The following is an 18,689-nucleotide window of genomic DNA, read 5'->3' as shown; positions in this document are numbered from 1 at the left end:
GGAACAATATAAATTGATGAATCTCATTCCCACATGTAGTCAATTGTTGTGAAAGATTTTATGAATTTGAAACTATTTTCTTGCTTTTCTGTCCCTTTTATTTCTCTCTAGTGCCTGGAGGAAACTGGCAAATGGGCTACCCCAGGGGACCCAATCCTAATCAACGTGCACACAAACAACCTCCATCCAACCTGATCCTGGAGGTTTATCTAAGCTGTATGGGGCATACAGGCTCAGACTTTCCCTGAGCCGGAAGATGCAGTCAATGATAATATTGAGAAGCTTTGACTACGAAAAGACATTGTTCCAGCCGAGCACCAGTAAAAGACATTGTTCCAGCCGAGCACCAGTAAAAGACATTGTTCCAGCCGAGCACCAGTAAAAGACATTGTTCCAGCCGAGCACCAGTAAAAGAGTCTCCAGCACATTTTCACCTTCAGATGTCCAGTGCCAAGAGGAACTGAGCATCACCATGAATGTCCAGAGACTGAAGTACAATCCCCATCTTGTTTAACTCGGTATTATCCTTGACAGAACTCTCACAGACAGACATCACCTCGTCAAGACTGGAGAAAAAAATTAAAACCCGTAATCACCTCAACGGTAAACCTAGTACCTGATGGGGATCACATTCCAAGAGCCGAAGGACCTCTGCTCTTGCCATCATGTCCTTAACAAAATACTGTGCCCCAGTAGCATTGTGGATAGCACAATCGCTTCACAGCTCCAGGGTCCCAGGTTTGATTCCGGTTTGGGTCACTGTCTGTGCGGAGTCTGCACATCCTCCCCGTCTGTGCGTGGGTTTCCTCCAGGTGCTCCGGTTTCCTCCCACAGTCACAAATTTGTGCAGGTTAGGTGGATTGGCCATGATAAATTGCCCTTAGTGTCCAAAATTGCCCTTAGTGTTGGGTGGGGTTACTGGGTTATGGGGATAGGGTGGAGATGTTGACCTTGGGTAGGGTGCTCTTTCCAAGAGTCGTTGCAGACTCGATGGGCTGAATGGCCTCCTTCTGCACTGTAAATTCTATAAGTATGGTATCGACGTGCCACTCAATTCAACATTGTCACTGGTACTCTTCGACCAACTCACCTTCCTGGCCTCCCATCCTGAGGAACATTTCACCCCCCCCCCCCCCCCCCTCCCCACCCCTCTACAACGGCTGGGTTATTGCAATAGCAAGCGACTGGAGAAGGCCTGTTCCAAACCAGGCCTGCCCTTTTTCAACAACCTCCTCAAACCATCATCAGTACGCTTTCCCTCACACTATCCCATATTGTTAAACCCAGATCCTCGAGGATTAACAGCCGAGAATCTATGACAGGAAGGCTGGTAGGAGAATAAATCCACCAGAAACCACTCTCTCATTGTAGACCCCACTGTTTGCTGGCTTTGATCTCCCATAGCGACAGTGGATCCTCTTCAGATCCTATTCCAGACTGGACAAACCTTGTTTACAGCCACCTGTCATCAGCCACCAAGATGATCTAGGCTGTACCTGTGGCACAGTTCAAACCATGGCTTATGTTGTCGAGGGGTGTCCGCTGAATAAGCTCGAATGTGGGCTTAAAGTCCTCCATCCAGCCACTGACAAGATTATTGCTTGGCCCCGTGACTATGCCCGTGCTAAACAAATTTCTTTCCCTGTTAATCACATTGTTATTTATTTTTTTCCCCTGTACCTGATTTAACTCTTAATTCACTCATTTTAATCAATCCTCATTCTCTATCTCTGTTCCTTTCTCCATCCTTACATCACTGAGTCCCATCATTCGCTAAAGTTCACAGGTCCTAAGTATCCACAGCTGCATTATTAGATTCCACTTTCTGCAAATGAAACAGCGAAAATGTTCAAATTGATAGGTGCATGGAGACAAAGGTCTAAACAACGGCCGAGCTCCAGCCAGATTTGGCTCAGGTTCTTGCTATTAAATAAACTGAATTGCAGGCAGTACATGACCACAGGAGGGCGCTGGTCATCTTTCTCCAGTATCAGTCGCCAGCCACAGTGATGAGTAAGGTGCTTTCAGACATGAACAATTACATAGTTTGGAGTTTGTACATGTTTAAATACCAGTGACTGGCCCAAGGACTGGATTTACTTTCAGAGAACAACAATGATACAAGCCACGTACAATTCACTTTGGCTGAATGCCTGAGGGGACCTGTGTTTAAAAATACGGCACGCTGATTTCCAATTTGTTCAATTCAGTAGATTGGGATGCATTAGTGGCAATGAACCTACTGAATAAAACCTATTATTTGTGATATAAATAAATCAGTATTTAATCAATGTTCAGAAAATGTTTCCAATGGAAGAGCAGCATCTGTATGATCTAATATTCGATCTACAATTCTGTCTGTCATGTCAATTCAGTAACAGCTACAAATCAATGTTTGACACATTTGCAATGACATCTCAGTTGTTTAATTCTAAAATATGAATATTATCTTGTATAAATAATGGATAAAGACTCTTGGCAGCCACTGTCAATACAAAATGGATAAAACTAAACTAAATCAGTTTCAAAAATGTAGATGTAGCTTGACCAACCTCATTGACATTGTAAGTGTTATCCCAAGTGGGCTGTGGAAAGCCTTATAATCTGGTGTAGCCAATCTCCCAAGAAGTCTTTAAGTTGATGGAAGACTTGGACGCAACAACCACTTGTTAGAGCAGTGATGTCGGATGTGTGAATGTGCTGCCTGCTGCAGATTCTGGTATAGATTCCTGATTACTGCTTCTAATTGATGTCAATAGTTCAATTCGGAGCTTGATGCCCTCTTATCCACTTTGTAGATGATACGAAATCATACGGCAGGAGGAAAGGCTGTTGAATACTTCATTACAGTGTTAATGTATGCCTACATGTGACAGTAAAGATTATTATTATAAGACAAATTAGATTAAATATGTGATTTTGCACAATTTTGCCAACCAGGGTACAAGCTCTGGAGATGGTGAAGATATGTGGCATTCTGGCAATCCCAAGGATTGTGTTATTGAGTAAATGGTAGAAAAAGCTTGTGGCTCTCCAACCTCAAATTAAGAAACTCTGACAATGTGTTCAAATACCAAATGAGAAAGTAGAGGTAAATCCAAAACACAAACTTCGAAGCTAAGCAATTACAATTGGACAAAAGGCACTGATTCTAACCAGTGAAAACATTCTTCATACAAAATCGGATCAACATGTGGGACATCCATCTGCATAGCTGGTGGGAGCAAAAACCTTGAATTATTTAGACAACAGTTAGGTTCTGTGATGGGATGAATGCCAATCCTTCCTGGCTGGGCGACCTTAGATGGGCGGGACGTCTTCCTCTTTCCTCAATCTTGCAACTCCGAGAGTCAAGACAGAAAAAATGGGCTTGGATGGACCTAAGAAGAAAGCAGCCTCTTTAACCTTTGGGGTTACGGGGATAGGGTGGTGGTTGGGCCTAGGTAGGATGCTCCTTCAGAGGGCTGGTGCAGACTCAATGGGCCAAATTGACTTCTTCTGCACTGTTGGGATTCTATGATTCTCTTGCCACTCCAAAAAACAATGTTTGTTCCATAAGCAAGTCTTGGATTTCCGTTGTTGAGTGTGTGGAAGAGAGAAGCCGTGCGAGATACCTCCCTGAAAGGAACAGTGGGTGCCTTACCGTAAAACTACTAGAGTTTTTATAGATAAGAATCTATCGGGACTATTTCCTGTAAAAGGGTAGTCTGGCTAAATATAGCTGGGGGAAGGCAGTGGCATCGTGGTATTGTCGCTGGACTATTAATCGAGGGAACGAGGATAATGATCTGGCACACCAGGTTCAAATCCAACTACGGCAGGTAATGGAATTTAGGGTGCGATTAGGTGGGGTCACTGGGTTATGGGGATAGGGTGGAGGTGTGGGCTTAAGTAGGTTGCTCTTTCCAAGGGCCGGAGTAGGCCTGATGGGCCGAATGGCTTGCTTCTGAACTGTAAATTCTATGATTCTATGGTTCTCGAGCGAGATCGTAACAAGGCCGGTGAATAGCAGGAGATGCAAAAACGAGATCTGCGCCAGGTGGCAAACAGATTTCGATGCAACCAGCCCACTATGCAAAATCGGGATTCGCCGTAGAGTGACGAGAAACCTATTATCACCAATTAAGCCCATTTCCATACAATTAACAAGAATCACCCCGTATCCAACGGCCTCCTGCCATTCATCGGCCTCCCCAGCAAATGGTCACACTGGCGCCGATTAGTAATCCTTTTTTAAAAACATGAACCTGGTGGAGGGCTTCTGTGGGGAGCCGAGGAGGTGAGTGACCATCTTTACACACAGGCAACGTGCCCCGGGGCGCTGGAATAGCCATCCTAGTGCTCGGTGGGGGACCCTCAGCTGGGGGACCCTCTGCAGGGGTGGGCTGCCATGGGAAGGGGGGTGCGCTGGGGGACGACAACAAGGGGGGCAACCTCACTCACGGCACCACCATGCCAACCCCTAGATCATGTGTACCCATTCCAGGGGAAATCCCTGTCCCTGCCACCTGCCCCAATGACCACCCGTAACCCCCATTGACTGCCGAGGTCTCTGGCTACACAGCTGAAGGTTACTGCTGATAGGGAATTGGCAATCGTGATTAAGTGAGCACTTCACACGACAAAGTGGATTCCCGTGGGTGAGTGGGCCATGTAGCATGTGGGAGTCATTGCCTAGCATTCCAAACACACCTTGCTCCTGGACACTGTGCTTGAACACTGCGGGAGGCAACACCACACATGCAGCAGCCAACATCCGAACACTCAGGGTCACCGCATGTTGAGCGCCATGGGGAGGAGGGTGGGAGTGGGGTCCCTGGAGAACTGGACAAAGGTTCAGCCCGCATTGCAGAACAGAGCGTTGTGCAAAAAAGTGTTTAATGTGTTGTACAAACCCCACTTCCGATGGTGCTGCCCCCTCACACCGTCCAAACCCCAACCCCCCTCCCCACCCCCTACCTGCCGCCCGCACTCTGTACCCCCTCTCCAGGTGCCCTCAGTGATCCTCAACGTGCTTTGCCCTCCGAGCTCTACCACTACATCTTGGTGTTTCCCAAGGAGGCACATCTGAGCTGCAGGCTGCCAGTTGCCTATGTTGTCCTGTGGTCTTTGATGCCTCTGGCTGGTGTCCTCCGCGGGCTCTGGTGCCGGAGGGCCCCGGCTCACTTGTCGACGGCACATGCACAGCCGTGCCGCCATGTCCCGTGTGCTGACCCCGAGACACGGCCTCATCAGGGGGGTGGAACTCCGGGGAGCTAGTGGCCACCATTGCCACTCCATGGGATGGGTCGGGGTTGGTACACAGCACCCCCTTCCCCCCGCTCAATGCTCCTAGGCTCCTGGCATCACCTTGGGACAGAGGGGCAGTTGGTTTATGCCTCAGCTGCCACTGCATCATTTAACTGGCAAATCCCCATGGTTCATACAGTGTTGACGCCCTCAGCGATGCTTCTCAATGACTGGGACACGCTCTGTAGCACCTCGGCAATGCCCAGCTCCAACTGGGACAATCACCGCAGAGCCTTGGCCATGTCCATCTGAGAGCGGGACATGTCCAGCAGAAACTCATCAAGATCGGCCTGGTACTGGGTGACATCCCCCTGCGAGACGGACATTCTGCCGAGACCCTCAGCCATGGCCTTCACCAACTGAGCGACACCTTGGACACATTCACTCATGGTGCCAACATTGTGCACCAGGCTCTCCACTGCTGTCGCCACCCTAGCAGTGTTGGCCTCGGTGCCTCTCACTGCGCCCCTTGCTCTGGGACTGCTCCAGGTGGCTATGGACCTACTGGAGTGATGCTGATATCTCCCTCTTAATGTCCCGGCCACTCCCTATCATCTCCATCAGCTCTGGGTATCCCTGTTCCAGAGGCTCAGAACCAGCTGGGACCCATGTGAGACCTGGGATCCAGCAGCCCTCTGACTGCTGTCTTGCCTGCGGTTCCAGCCTCCAGCAGATGTGCATCATCAGCAGCGTGCCACTCATCAGATTGTGCCCCCAAAGCCTGTCCACCAACATGTCATAGAACATAGAACATAGAACACTACAGCGCAGTACGGGCCCTTCGGCCCTCGATGTTGCGCCGACCTGTGAAACCATCTGAAGCCTATCTAACCTACACTATTTCATTTTAGAATAGAACAGTATAGCACAGAACAGGCCCTTCGGCCCTCGATGTTGTGCCGAGCAATGATCACCCTACTTAAACCCACGTAACCCGTATATCCGTAACCCAACAATCCCCCCCCATTAACCTTACACTACGGACAATTTATCATGGCCAATCCACCTAACCCGCACATCTTTGGACTGTGGGAGGAAACCGGAGCACCCGGAGGAAACCCACGCACACACGGGGAGGACGTGCAGACTCCACGCAGACAGTGACCCAGCCGGGAATCGAACCTGGGACCCTGGAGCTGTGAAGCATTGATGCTAACCACCATGCTACCGTGAGGCCCAATGTCTATCCAGTGACCACTTAAATGCCCTTAAAGTTGGCGAGTCTACTACTGTTGCAGGCAGGGCGTTCCACACCCCTACTACTCTCTGAGTAAAGAAACTGCATCTGACATCTGTCCTATATCTACCACCCCTCAATTTAAAGCTGTGTCCCCTCGTGTTGGTCATCACCATCCGAGGAAAAAGACTTTTCCTGCCGAGGTGAAAAAGACTTGTCCTGCCGAGGTGCATGTATCTGCGCTGGGGGAGTGTGGGGATGACAGCTGTGCCGTGACTATAACAGGTGCACTCTCGGAGTTACCCTCCCAGGTGTTCTCCTCGGAGTTAGGGAAGGGTGCCACCCAGGATGGGCCAGCGCCGTTGGCTGTCGGACCTGTGGGAGAATGGACATGCATGGTAGCATAGTGGTTAGCACTCTGGCTTCACAACGCCAGGGTCCCAGGTTCGATTCCAGGCTTGAGACACTGTCTGTGTGGAGTCTGCACGTTCTCCCCGTATCTGCGTGGGTTTCCTCTGGGTGCTCCGGTTTCCTCCCACAAGTCCCGAAAGACGTACTGCTAGGTAATTTGGACATTCTGTATTTTCCCTCTGTGTACCTGAACAGGCGCTGGTATGTGGTGACTAGGGGCTTTTCACAGTAACTTCTTTGCAGTGTTAACATAAGCCCACTTGTGACAATAAAGATTATATTAAAAATGTGGTCAGTGGGAGGGATGGGTCAGTCAGTAAGGCAATAACAACTCACGTTTGACAGGACCTCCTGGTGGAGCTCGTGCCTCCTCACCTCTGCGGCATCCACCAGCCTCCGTATGGGTGACCGCTCTGTCCTCAGCCAGCCTAGTCACCTCCAGGGCCCGCTCCTCGAAGGAGGTGAGGATTCTTGTGCGGGATTCTCCCGCAACCAGTCGGATGGCCTGACGCCGGAGCCAAGAGCAGCGCGAACCACTCCGGCCAGGGGGGCCGCCTGGAAGTTGTGGAATTCTCCGCACGTCCAGGGGCTAGGCCGGCGCCGGAGTGGATGGCGCTGCACCAACCGCGCTGAAGGGCCGCCGTGGGCTGGCTCGAGTTGGCGCATGCGCAGAACCGCCGGCGTGTTTTCTGCGCGTGCGGAGGGGGTTTCCTCTCCGTGCCGGCCGTGGTGGAGCCCTACAGAGGCCCGCCTGCAGATTGGTGGTCCCCTCGTGGGCCAGGCCACCGTGCCCCCCCCCCCCCCCGGGGCCGGATCCTCCCACGCCACCCCCAGCCGCAAGGCCCATCGGGGCCCTGAGAATTGCTGGGTGGCCGCTGCCAAGGGCCCCCGACTGGCGCGGCGTGAACTCCGCCCCTGCCCAAAAACAGGCGCTGGAGATTTCGGCAGCCGGCGACGGAGCGGCGGGGCGGGATTCACGTCGCCCCCGGCGATTCTCCAACCTGGCGGGGGGGTCGGAGAATCCTGCCCCACATGTCCCTCAGCCATTCTGGGCCCTCTTCTGATGATTATGGGAGAACTTTTCTGAAGGAGACCCAGATAGGGCATCGTTAGACCCATGCGTGTTTCAGAGTGGAGGAGGTGGGGGTGTGAAGAAGGGAGGGAGCTGAAGGGGGAGGAGTGGGGAAAGAGCTGGTGTTTGCATGGGGAGTTGGGTGGTGGATGCTTCCTTGGGGGGGGGGGGGGGGGTCCGCAGGGGCATTGGTGTCTACTCACTCGTGTTACCTGGTGTAGGTCATTGACCTTTTTCCAGCACTGGAGGCCAGTCCTCCTGGTCACACTCCCCGAGCTGACAACTGCTGCCACCTCATCGCAGACAACACTGGCTGCCCTATGGCTAACTCTCCTGGACCCTAGGGGGAACAGGACACACCTCCTGGCCTCCACGGCATCTAGCAGCCTCACCAGGTCACGTTGCTGAATCTTGGGCCCCATCTCCTCGGCGCCATTGTTGCGAGCTGGCTGAACAAAATGCAGCTTATGTGCTGCTCGACCTTGATAACGGGGAGGCTGGTGAGCGTGGCCCCGGCAAATCTGCTGCCGAGACTTCATTTGCGATGAGAAGCCTGTGAGGCCTTGCTAAGTGGACCAATTAACATTGAATTGCGTTGCCGGTCTCGCTGGGCCGAGCACCGGGAAGCCCCAGGGTTTCCTGCTCACGACCACACTTAATAGTTATTTCGGAGAATTGCAACCTTAATTTCAATAAAATATCTGGAATTAAAAGTGTAATGATGACCATGAAACCATTGTCGATTGTCGTAAAAACCCAACTGGTTCACGAATGTCCTTTCGGGAAGGAAAGCTGCCCTCCTTACCTGGTCTGGCCTACATGTGACTACAGACCCACAGTAATGTGGTTGACTCTTAAATGTCCTCTGAAATAGCCCAGCAAGCCACTCAATTATATTCAACCTCTACGAAAACACAAAAAAGGAATCAAACCGGATGGACCATCCGACATAGAACTAGGCACTGGAAACTACAACGGCAAACCCAGCCCTGCCGACCCTGCAAATTCCTCCTTACTAACATCTGGAGGTTGTGTCAAAGTTGGGAGTGCTGTCACACAGACTAGTTAAGCAACAGCCTGACATAGTCACATTCAGGGAACCATATCTTACAATGTCCCAGACACCACTATCACCATTCCTGGGTACGTCTGTCTCACCAGCAGGACAGACCCAGCAGAGGTGGCAGCACAGTGATATACAGCTGGGAGGGAGTTGCCCTGGGAGTCCTCAACACATCAACTCTGGAGCCCAGGAAGTCTCATGGCTTCAGGTTAAACATGGGCAAGGAAACCTGCTGATTACCACGTACCGGCCACCATCAGCTGATGAATCAGTACTCCTCCATGTTGAACACCACTTGGAGGAAGCACTGAGGGTGGCAAGGGTGCAGAATATACTCAGGGTGGGGGACTTCATTGTCCATCAACAAGAGTGGCTCAGTAGTACCACCACAGACTGAGTTGGTCGCGTCCTAAAGGACTGTCAGACTGGGACTGCAAAGGCCCTGCCAATATTCCGGCAATAAAACTGAAGACTTGTGTTCCATAACTTGCCACACCCCTAGCCAAGCTGTTCCAGTGCAGCTACAACACTGGCATCTACCCAGCAATGAGGAAACTTGCCCAGGTGTGTCCCGTAAAGAAGGAACAGGACAAATCCAACCCAGCCAATTACAGCCCTATCAGCCTACTCGCCATCATCAGCAAAGTGATGGAAGGGGTCATCAAGTGCTATCAAGCGGCACATACTCAGCAATAACCTGCTCATGGATGCTCAGTTTGGGATCTGCCACAGTCACTCAGCTCCTGACCTCAATACAGCCTTGGTTCAAACATTGACAAAAGAGCTGAATGTCAGAGGTGAGGTGAGAGTGACTGCCCTTGACATCAAGGCAGCATTTGACCGAGTATGGCATCAAGGAGCGCCAACTAATCTGGAGTCAATGGGAATCAGGGGGGAAACTCTCCATTGGTTGGAGTCATACCTGGCACAAAGGAAGATGGTTGTGGTGGTTGGAGGTCAATCATCTCAGCTCCAGGACATCACTGCAGGAGGTCATCAGGGGCCAACCATCTTCAGCTGCTTCATCAATGATCTCCCTTCCATCATATGGTCAGAAGTGGGGATGTTTGCGGATAACTACACAATCTTCAGCACAGGGCAGCACGGTAGCATAGTGGTCAGCACTATGGCTTCACAGCGCCAGGGTCCCAGGTTCAATTCCCAGCTTGGGTCACTGCCTGTGCAGAGTCTGCACGTTCTTCTCGTGTCTGCGTGTGCTTCCTCCGGGTGCTCCGGCTTCCTCCCACAAGTCCCGAAAGGCATGCTGTTAGGTAATTTGGACATTCTGAATTCTCCCTCTGTGTACCTGAACAGGTACCAGAATGTGGTGACTAGGGGCTTTTCACAGTAAGTTCCTTGCAGTGTTAATGTAAGCCTACTTATGACAATAAAGATTATTATCATTATTACATTCATGACTCCTCAGATAATAGAACAGTACAGCACAGAACAGGCCCTTCGGCCCTCGATGTTGTGCCGAGCAATGATCACCCTACTCAAACCCACGTATCCACCCTATGCCCGTAACCCAACAACCCCCCCCTTAACCTTACTTTTTAGGACACTACGGGCAATTTAGCATGGCCAATCCACCTAACCCGCACATCTTTGGACTGTGGGAGGAAACCGGAGCACCCGGAGGAAACCCACGCACACATGGGGAGGATGTGCAGACTCCACACAGACAGTGACCCAGCCGGGAATCGAACCAGGGACCCTGGAGCTGTGAAGCATTTATGCTAACCACCATGCTACCGTGCTGCCCTTGTTCAAATCCATGTTCAAATGTCCATGTTCAAATCCAGCAAGACCTTCAAGATGCACTGCAGTAACTCAACAATGTTCCTTAGACAGCACCTTCTAAACCAATGACCACTACCATCTAGAAGGACAAGAGCAGCAGATACCTGGGAACCCCACCACCTGTAGGAAACCCACTAAGTCACTCACCACCCTGACTTGGAAATATGTTGCTTCTCCTTCACTGTTGCTGGATCAAAATCCTGGAACGGAACTCCCTCCCTAACATCTTCTGGGACGACCGGGCCTGGATGGGACGGGGGTGTGAGCGGAAATGACCCCTGTCGCTCCCCTGCCACCTGGCACTGCCAGTCCTGGAGGCCCTCTTCGGGGTCTGTGCCACATTAGCCAGTGACTGCGCCATCTACCTCTGGGGCTGGGCCACCCCGCCAGTGTCTGCGCAAGGTCGGCCAGCGCTTGGGCAATGCCGCTAATGTTCCCTGTCTTGGCCTACTGTGACTGGGCCACGGTAAGGAGTGGCCGCTGCAGTGTCCAGGTGGCTCTGCAACATGGCTGCCTGTGAGAGGGCAGCCCTGTCCTAGGCCTAGGCCATTGCCTGCACAGAGTGCCCTGGCCTTGGACATGCTGAACCATGGCCGAAACCTTCAACCTCAATGCGAACACCACCCATGCGGTATTGACTTGAGTGGCACACTTGGCCAGGACCACCTCCTGCCCCTGCAAGTGGTTGGACTCCTCCAATTGCCCCTGAAGGCGTAGGATGCTCTCCGACTACCTCTCACATAGTTCCTGGCTCTACGACTGCATCTCCATGATCAATGGGACTGTCCGTTCCAGAAGCCCGAAACCCACCTTGACAACAACTAGTCCCTGGAGTCGGCTGCCCTCCGACCGTCTGCCCCTTCATATCGGAGCATGTGTGTGGTGCGCACTAGATAGATCCCAGGAGCCTTTTCACTCAAGTGTCCAATCGAGGTGAGTTTCTCTGGGATGGTGGAGGGTGTTGGAGACAACCGTGATGGGAAGTCAGTGTTATCATCGGACTCGAGCTCCGGGGTAATCTGGGTCTCGGGTTGATGGCTCCCGTCTGTGTCGGTGTCCTTGTCGCCACTCAGCACCCGGAGCTCTGGCTGGGGGCGGGGGACACCAGAAGAACCCACCCCATCACCAGCAGCAAGAAAAAGACAAGACGCATGATTAGACAGCGGGCCGGGGGAGTGGGGAGCAAGGGGGTGGGGGGGGGGGGGGGGGGCGAATCCTGCCCCAACGCCAACACTTAGTCTCAGGAACGGAGAATTCTGCTACATTTCTTGTGGTCCTTGGGGAGTTTCATCCTGGTAAAGTCCACACTTGGAAACCTTTTCAGCACTGGGGAATTGAATTCACCGGTGAGACCTGCTCCTCATAGATCACTCTGATTTCCAAGTGAGCTGCAGTCCCCTGACCCATGGGCAATGTTACCCTCTGCACACATGGCATTACCGCACACTCCCCAAGTGAGGGCACCTCATTATTTTGTCATTGAGGGACCTCCTTTCAGGACCCCCACCCTTCGCCCCCCCAACATTAATGTGGCCCCTTCATACACATCCTTCACCCCTCACCCTTCATACACTCCCTAATCTCCCCTTTCATGGGCATGGCCTCCCCAGGGCCTGACCCATGGCACTACCACTGTGGCACCCGGGCATGCTGGCCCAGCATGTATCTCTTCCAGCTTAGCAGTGCCAACTGGGTACCCTGGCAGTGTCAGGGTGGCAGTGCCACGGCACCAGGCTGGCAGTGCCAAGGTGCCCAGGTGCCAGAGGGAGAGTCAGGATGTCACCTTTCCCTGTCCCTGACCATCCAAGGAAGGCCCCCAGGTGCCGTTATGCCTGGTCCATGCTTTTGTGGACTAATACTAAACAGCACCAGGCTGTGCCTCGCTGGGGAGGCCAGAGAATCAAGCGCATGCATATTTAAATGAGCCGAATGGACCTTGCCCAGCGAGGATGAGAACCAGATCAACGGAACCTTGCGAGACGTCCCGAGCGTCGCGAATCTCGCCAGAGGCCTTTGACAAGATTCAATGGCCTCGTCACATCACCACATTGGGTGCGACGAGGCCGGTAAATCGCACCCAACATTCATGTTACTTGCTTTAATATGAAAAAAGACAGGCCTCCATTTAAAAAAAATTTAAAGTACCCAATTCTTTTTCCAATTAAGGGACAATTTAGCGTTGCCAATCCACCTATGCTGCACATTTTTTGGGTTGTGGTGGTGAGACCCATGCAGACAGGGGGAGAATGTGCAAACTCCACACAGACAGTGACCCAGGACCGGGATTGAACCTTGGGCCTCGGTGCCGTGAAGCAGCAGTGCTAACCACTGCACCACTGTGCCACTCTAGGCCCCTATTTTTATAGTGCCTATCTCAACTTCAGGACATCCCACGATGCTTAACAGGCAATAAAGCACTTTTAAAAATATGGTGACTATTGCAATGCAAGAAATGTGACAGCAAATTTGAACAGAGCAGGGTCCGACAAACAGCAATGCAATCATCTGTATATTTGGATGAGAGAACAGCAATAGCCAAAACACTGCATATAACTCTCTTGCTCTTCTTTGGAATTGTGCTGAGGGATCTTTTATGTTCACCTAAAAACGACGCACCCTCAGCTTAGTATCTCAGGCATGGCAACACTCAGTCAATTCTGCCCAGAGTGTCAGCCTATGCATTACTTCACATTTATCTACATTAAAATAGTTTGCCGTTCCTTGACCCAAATGCCTCTTTGGTCCAAATTCTGTTGAATATCATCAGTTTCATTGACCTTAATTCCTTAGCCACATAGCTAATAGCTGTTAGCCAACAGTACAATGTTACAAGAATTTGGCTTTTCCAACTCATGTATGGATAATGTTAGCAACAGGTATCCAGACATGACTCATTGCGTGGAACTGTCCGATTCAGTTAGCAGGTTTTTGTGCTTTTGGTCAGAACCCCGATGTCAGGGCAATGAGAGGTCCCAACGTCACCTTGTGTAGTGACGTTGGGACCTCTCAAGCTCACAAGCACCTGGCAGCACTTTTTCCCCAGTTGGCGTCCGATTAGCAGGACGGGTGGTGTTCCAAAGGGCAAAGAGGAGCTTTAACTCTGTCAGGCAGCAAAATGCTCTGGAGGAGACCACAGACTAGAAGCAGCTATGGAGCCTGCTGCTAGTCTAGTGGGGACATTAGTTCACTCTTGGGAGTGATTGTGATAGTGGGAGGCTACTGGTCACCAATCCTGTGAGAGGGGGTTGGGTGTGGGGGCGGGGGGGGTGGGGTGGGGGGTGGGGGGGGGGGGTGGGGGGGGGGGCTTGATGGGAACATCCAATTCCCAAGATTGTTTCTAAAACTCAGATCCTGGGGTGAGCCTGATCGTGGTGGTGAGAGTTTTAGGATTGAGGGATGCGGTCCAATGTTGGATAGTAAAGGAAGGTCGCTTGGTGGGCTTGGCAGAAGCACGTTTGCTCCTCTTGGCCCATTAGCAGTGCTGGAAAGGCGGTTGCCTCTTTCACAAAGCAATCCTCACCTTCCTTTAGGTGCCAGGTTAATTTTGGAAGGTTGGTTAAATATATGGCACGAGCCTCATTCCAATCAATGGAAAATCCTCCCCCTGGAGTCAGGTTGATTGCCTGACCCATAGCATCGCTGTTAAAACGGGAAATGGGTGGGTTAGAGGCAGATTTGAAGTTTTTAAAATGTCAACATCCTACTCAATCCAAAACCATCTATTTTTGGGGGTTAAAATTACTTGCTCTGTGTACTACAGTAGTATATTTGCACATGCTATGACACATTGTTTTACATTAGAGTTATAATAATCCAGAGTTATATAATCAGGGGCTGGTTTAGCACACTGGGCTAAAGAGCTGGCTTTTAAAGCAGACCAAGGCAGGCCAGCAGCAAGGTTCAATTCCCGTACCAGCCTCCCCGAACAGGTGCTGGAATGTGGCGACTAGGGGCTTTTCACAGTAACTTCATTTGAAGCCGACTTGTGACAATAAGCAATTTTCATTTTCATTTCATTTCAATCCATTGTTTGTATATTCCATGTATAATAACACATCCCTCCGCATTCTCATATAATAACCCACTGTTCCCATTCCCATGCGCATTTGAGTCACAATAACCTAGAGTTTCTAAAGGCATTTAAGATAGTAATAACATACTGTTCTTATCCCTTAAGATAGGACAAGAATGTGCTACCTCAAAACCAATGAATGGCATGTTAACCCCTTGTCCTGTTCCAAAATGCAGTGTAATAACTCGTTGATTCTATGCGCACATGTACTATGTTACTTACAGAATCAAAATGGTGTATATAAGTCGTAACTTATTATTATGTGAATCTCTTTTGGATTTTTGTGACATTTTAACGTGAAAGATTTCCATTTGCAAATAATTCACACAATTCAGTTTAGCATTTAATTTGTGTGTGTACCAGTCACACAAGTGCCTTCCACCAGAACATATGTCTTGTGCCTTGTTATTTTGACTAAGCTAATGGACTAAGCTCAAATGCTAACTGTCTTCTCTGACAAGTTTATGAGGGTTTAATAAGGCGCGAATGGATGAAATGAGGTGGTAGACAGAGCTCATATTGAAAGCTGGCTTATTCTGTTGAATACCGCCCAGTGCAGGCGGTTTACACGACCATTACCCAGGCAGTGTCTACCGTACCACCTCCTAGTTGTGTTCTCACACAACAATCACAAGGAATGATCTGTGGGATTCTCCATTGGCGGTATTCTCCGCTTCGCTGGCAGCGCATCTACGCCTACGGGTTTCCCAATGGCATGGGCTGGCCACAATGGGTAACCCCTCCACCCACCCATTGGCCGACTGCAGGAACGGAGAAGCCCGTTGTTGGCGAGGGCCTGCCGTGCCGGAAAACAGGGCTGGCAGGAAGGAGAATCCCGCAGGTGCTGACTGAATTCTTCTTTGGGACCTATTTCAAATAATAAATAGTAACGCTTAATGTTTGCAAATTAAATCGAGTAAATTAAATTGAATTCATCTATTGCTTGTGGACAGAAGAGTGGAGGCTTGGGGGTGAGTGAGTGGATGATGAGGAGGAGGTGCAATAAAGAGACAAACGTGGAATTTTGACAGATCAACGGTTAGCCATGAGCAGTGGGAGATTGTGAGACAGGGTGAAATGCAATTGACAAGCAAAGTGTGAAGCACAGGAGGATTGACAGCGACTTTCCAGTATGCTGAGGTTAACAAGTGGTAGCATAAGGATGAGAATTATAACAGCCTTGTGGGCTCCAACAGTGTATGGTAAGGTGTGGGAATAACGACGGACAGGTTAGATTCAAAGCTGGTTGCTCTGGGTTTAGGGACAAGCTAGTAATAATACTAATAATCTTTACTGTCACAAGTAGGCTTACATTAGCACTCAATGAAGTTACAGTGAAAAGCCAGCAAAACGGAGAATCCCGATGGCGTGCCGCACCAGAAATATGGGGCTGTGTTCTCCAATTCTGGGGCTATGTCCCCACGACGGCATGGCGCTAGAAAAAATAGCGCAAAACAGCCACCGATTCCTCGTTATGCTGGGGGCTAGCAGGAAAGCAGCACAGAGCACCCGGCTCTAGCTGCCGACATGGCCCGGAGAATTGCTGGGTCCGTGGCCGGCATGTGCATGTCGGCGGCCTGCCGTGGCCGTGCAACATGGCGCTGGCAGCTCGCGGACCCGGCCTGCGAACTAGTACCCCTCTTTGGCAGGCTCACGTACCCCGGACTAGCCCCCCACAATGCCCCTAGCCCCGAATAATGTCCCTGCCCACTGCCTAGGGATCGGCCCCTCCCCCGACTGTGGCGGTGCTGAACTGAGTCCCCAGCCGCCATGCTGAGTTCCCGACGAGTGAGGCCACACATGTCCCATGCCGACGGGGTCTTGGCCGGTTGGGGGTGGAGCATCAGGGGCGGGCTTCAGGCAATATCCTGAGGCCGTGGCATGGTGTACTCCTAGAGGGGGTGGAGCATCGCAAAATTGATGCCCCCCCCCCCGATTTGGGTGGGAACTCGGATACTCTGGCCGGTCGCTGAACGCGATTTTGGCATTGGTAACCAGAGGATCCAGTCCTGGTACGGCGGGATGGAGAATCCAGCCCCATTTTCCTCAGGTCCACGTGATTCTCCAGTCCTCTGGGCCGGGAATCTTGTTGGCAAGAATCATTACTGGTCCTGACAAACGTGGCCCTGATGCAGTGGACCTCGCCTTGGGCCAAGGGGGTAACTCTTTAAGAGAGTTGCCCCCAAAGCCCCTCAGATGCCTCCCACTGTCTCCCCCGCTGAGAGTCCCTAAATAAAGAGACTTCCCACAGAGTTAACTGCGGTCAATTTCCAGCTGACCACTTCAAAATCACTCAAGTATGAAGGACGCTGATTGGAAAGCACTTAATTACGTTTGAAGTGGTCTAGGACCTGGCAATCAATGATTGATGTTTCTAAACATTGCTGTTAGAGCACTTTAGAGTTACTCAAGCGTGAAGGGAGATGAATGAAGAAATGCTGACAGCTCTGTGGTGTGTGTGGAATGTGTCAATCACAGCCGAGTAAAAGTATCAATGAGAAATGAATAAATGGCTGCTAACTCAAAGATCTGAGGGGGTTTAAGCACAGCTGACTGGTTTTGTCTTTGCAGGAATTGACAGGTGCTGCTTCCTGTGTTTGAACCAGCAGGTGTATTGCCCAGGTGAGTTACAGTTGCACTTTTCTTTCACTGTTGTTGGGGGTTCCTTTAGTTAAGGGTTCCCTGTGGGGGGGGGGGGGGGTCGCTCCTTTAGTTAGGGGGTCTCTGTGGGGGGAGGGGTCCCCTAGTTAGGGGGTCCCTGTTTGGGGGGGGGGGCGCTCCTTTAGTCCAGGGATGGTTGTTCCTTTAGTCCGGGGATCTCTGTTGGGGTTCCTCTAGTTAGAGGGTGTCTGTGGGGGGGGGTTCCTTCAGTTAGCGGATCAGACCGCCTGACGCCATTGCCTGAGGCCTGCCCCGCGATGCTCTGTTGCCGACCGGACGAATTCCCGACAGTGTGGCTTACGTATGCTGACACCATCCGGACTCCTCGCATGGCGGCTGCGGACCCAGTCGGGGGCCGCCACAGTCGGGGGAGGGCCGATCGGTGGGCAGGGGGGGGCTTCATTCGGGGCTGGGGGTAATGTGGGCAAGCGGTCCAGAGCGCGCGAGCGGCAGATGTGGGGCACTACTTTGGCCAGGTCCAGGTCCGCAGGCTGAAGTCGCCATGGGGCACGGCGCGGCCGTTGCAAGCTTCTGTACCGGACGTGCTGGGGACCGTATCAGCAGCTACAGCTGCGATCTCTACGCCGGCTCCCTGCTAACCCCCAGCAAAACGGGGAATTGGTGGCCTTTTGACGCCAGTTTTCCCTGGAGCAAAAGACCAGTTTTCACCATGGCGTCAGCACTTAGTCTCAAAATCGGAGAATCCAGCCCATTATTTTTGTTTTCTTAACCTTCTCTAGTTTTGCACCTGAACAGCACTACCTCCCTAACAGCGCTGTGGGTGTACCTACACAGCATAGGACTGCAGCGGTTCAAGAAAATGGCTCACCACCACCTACTCAAGGGTGATTAGAGATGGACAACAAATACTGGCCTAGCCGGCGACACGCACATCCCTTGAATGAATAATTTTAAAAATTCCATTATTTGGGTACTGCCACCGAGAGACAGTTCGATCGTTTGAATTTTCCTGGGTGTCTCGTACCTTCCTGGCTTCTCCCTCTCCTCTGCTGCTGATGGATCAGCAGAAACTAGTAGTTCAGCAAAAAGCACACATGACACAGATAAATATAAATGAGGGAGAACACTGGCGCCCATCTTAGTTCATCCACGACGGGGGAAAAAAACACATAATTCCACC

This window comes from Scyliorhinus canicula, chromosome 4 (genome assembly GCF_902713615.1).
Source record: "Scyliorhinus canicula chromosome 4, sScyCan1.1, whole genome shotgun sequence".
Taxonomy (NCBI): domain Eukaryota; kingdom Metazoa; phylum Chordata; class Chondrichthyes; order Carcharhiniformes; family Scyliorhinidae; genus Scyliorhinus; species Scyliorhinus canicula.
The sequence above is the reverse complement of the archived record's forward strand: the minus strand, read 5'-3'. Positions refer to the sequence as shown.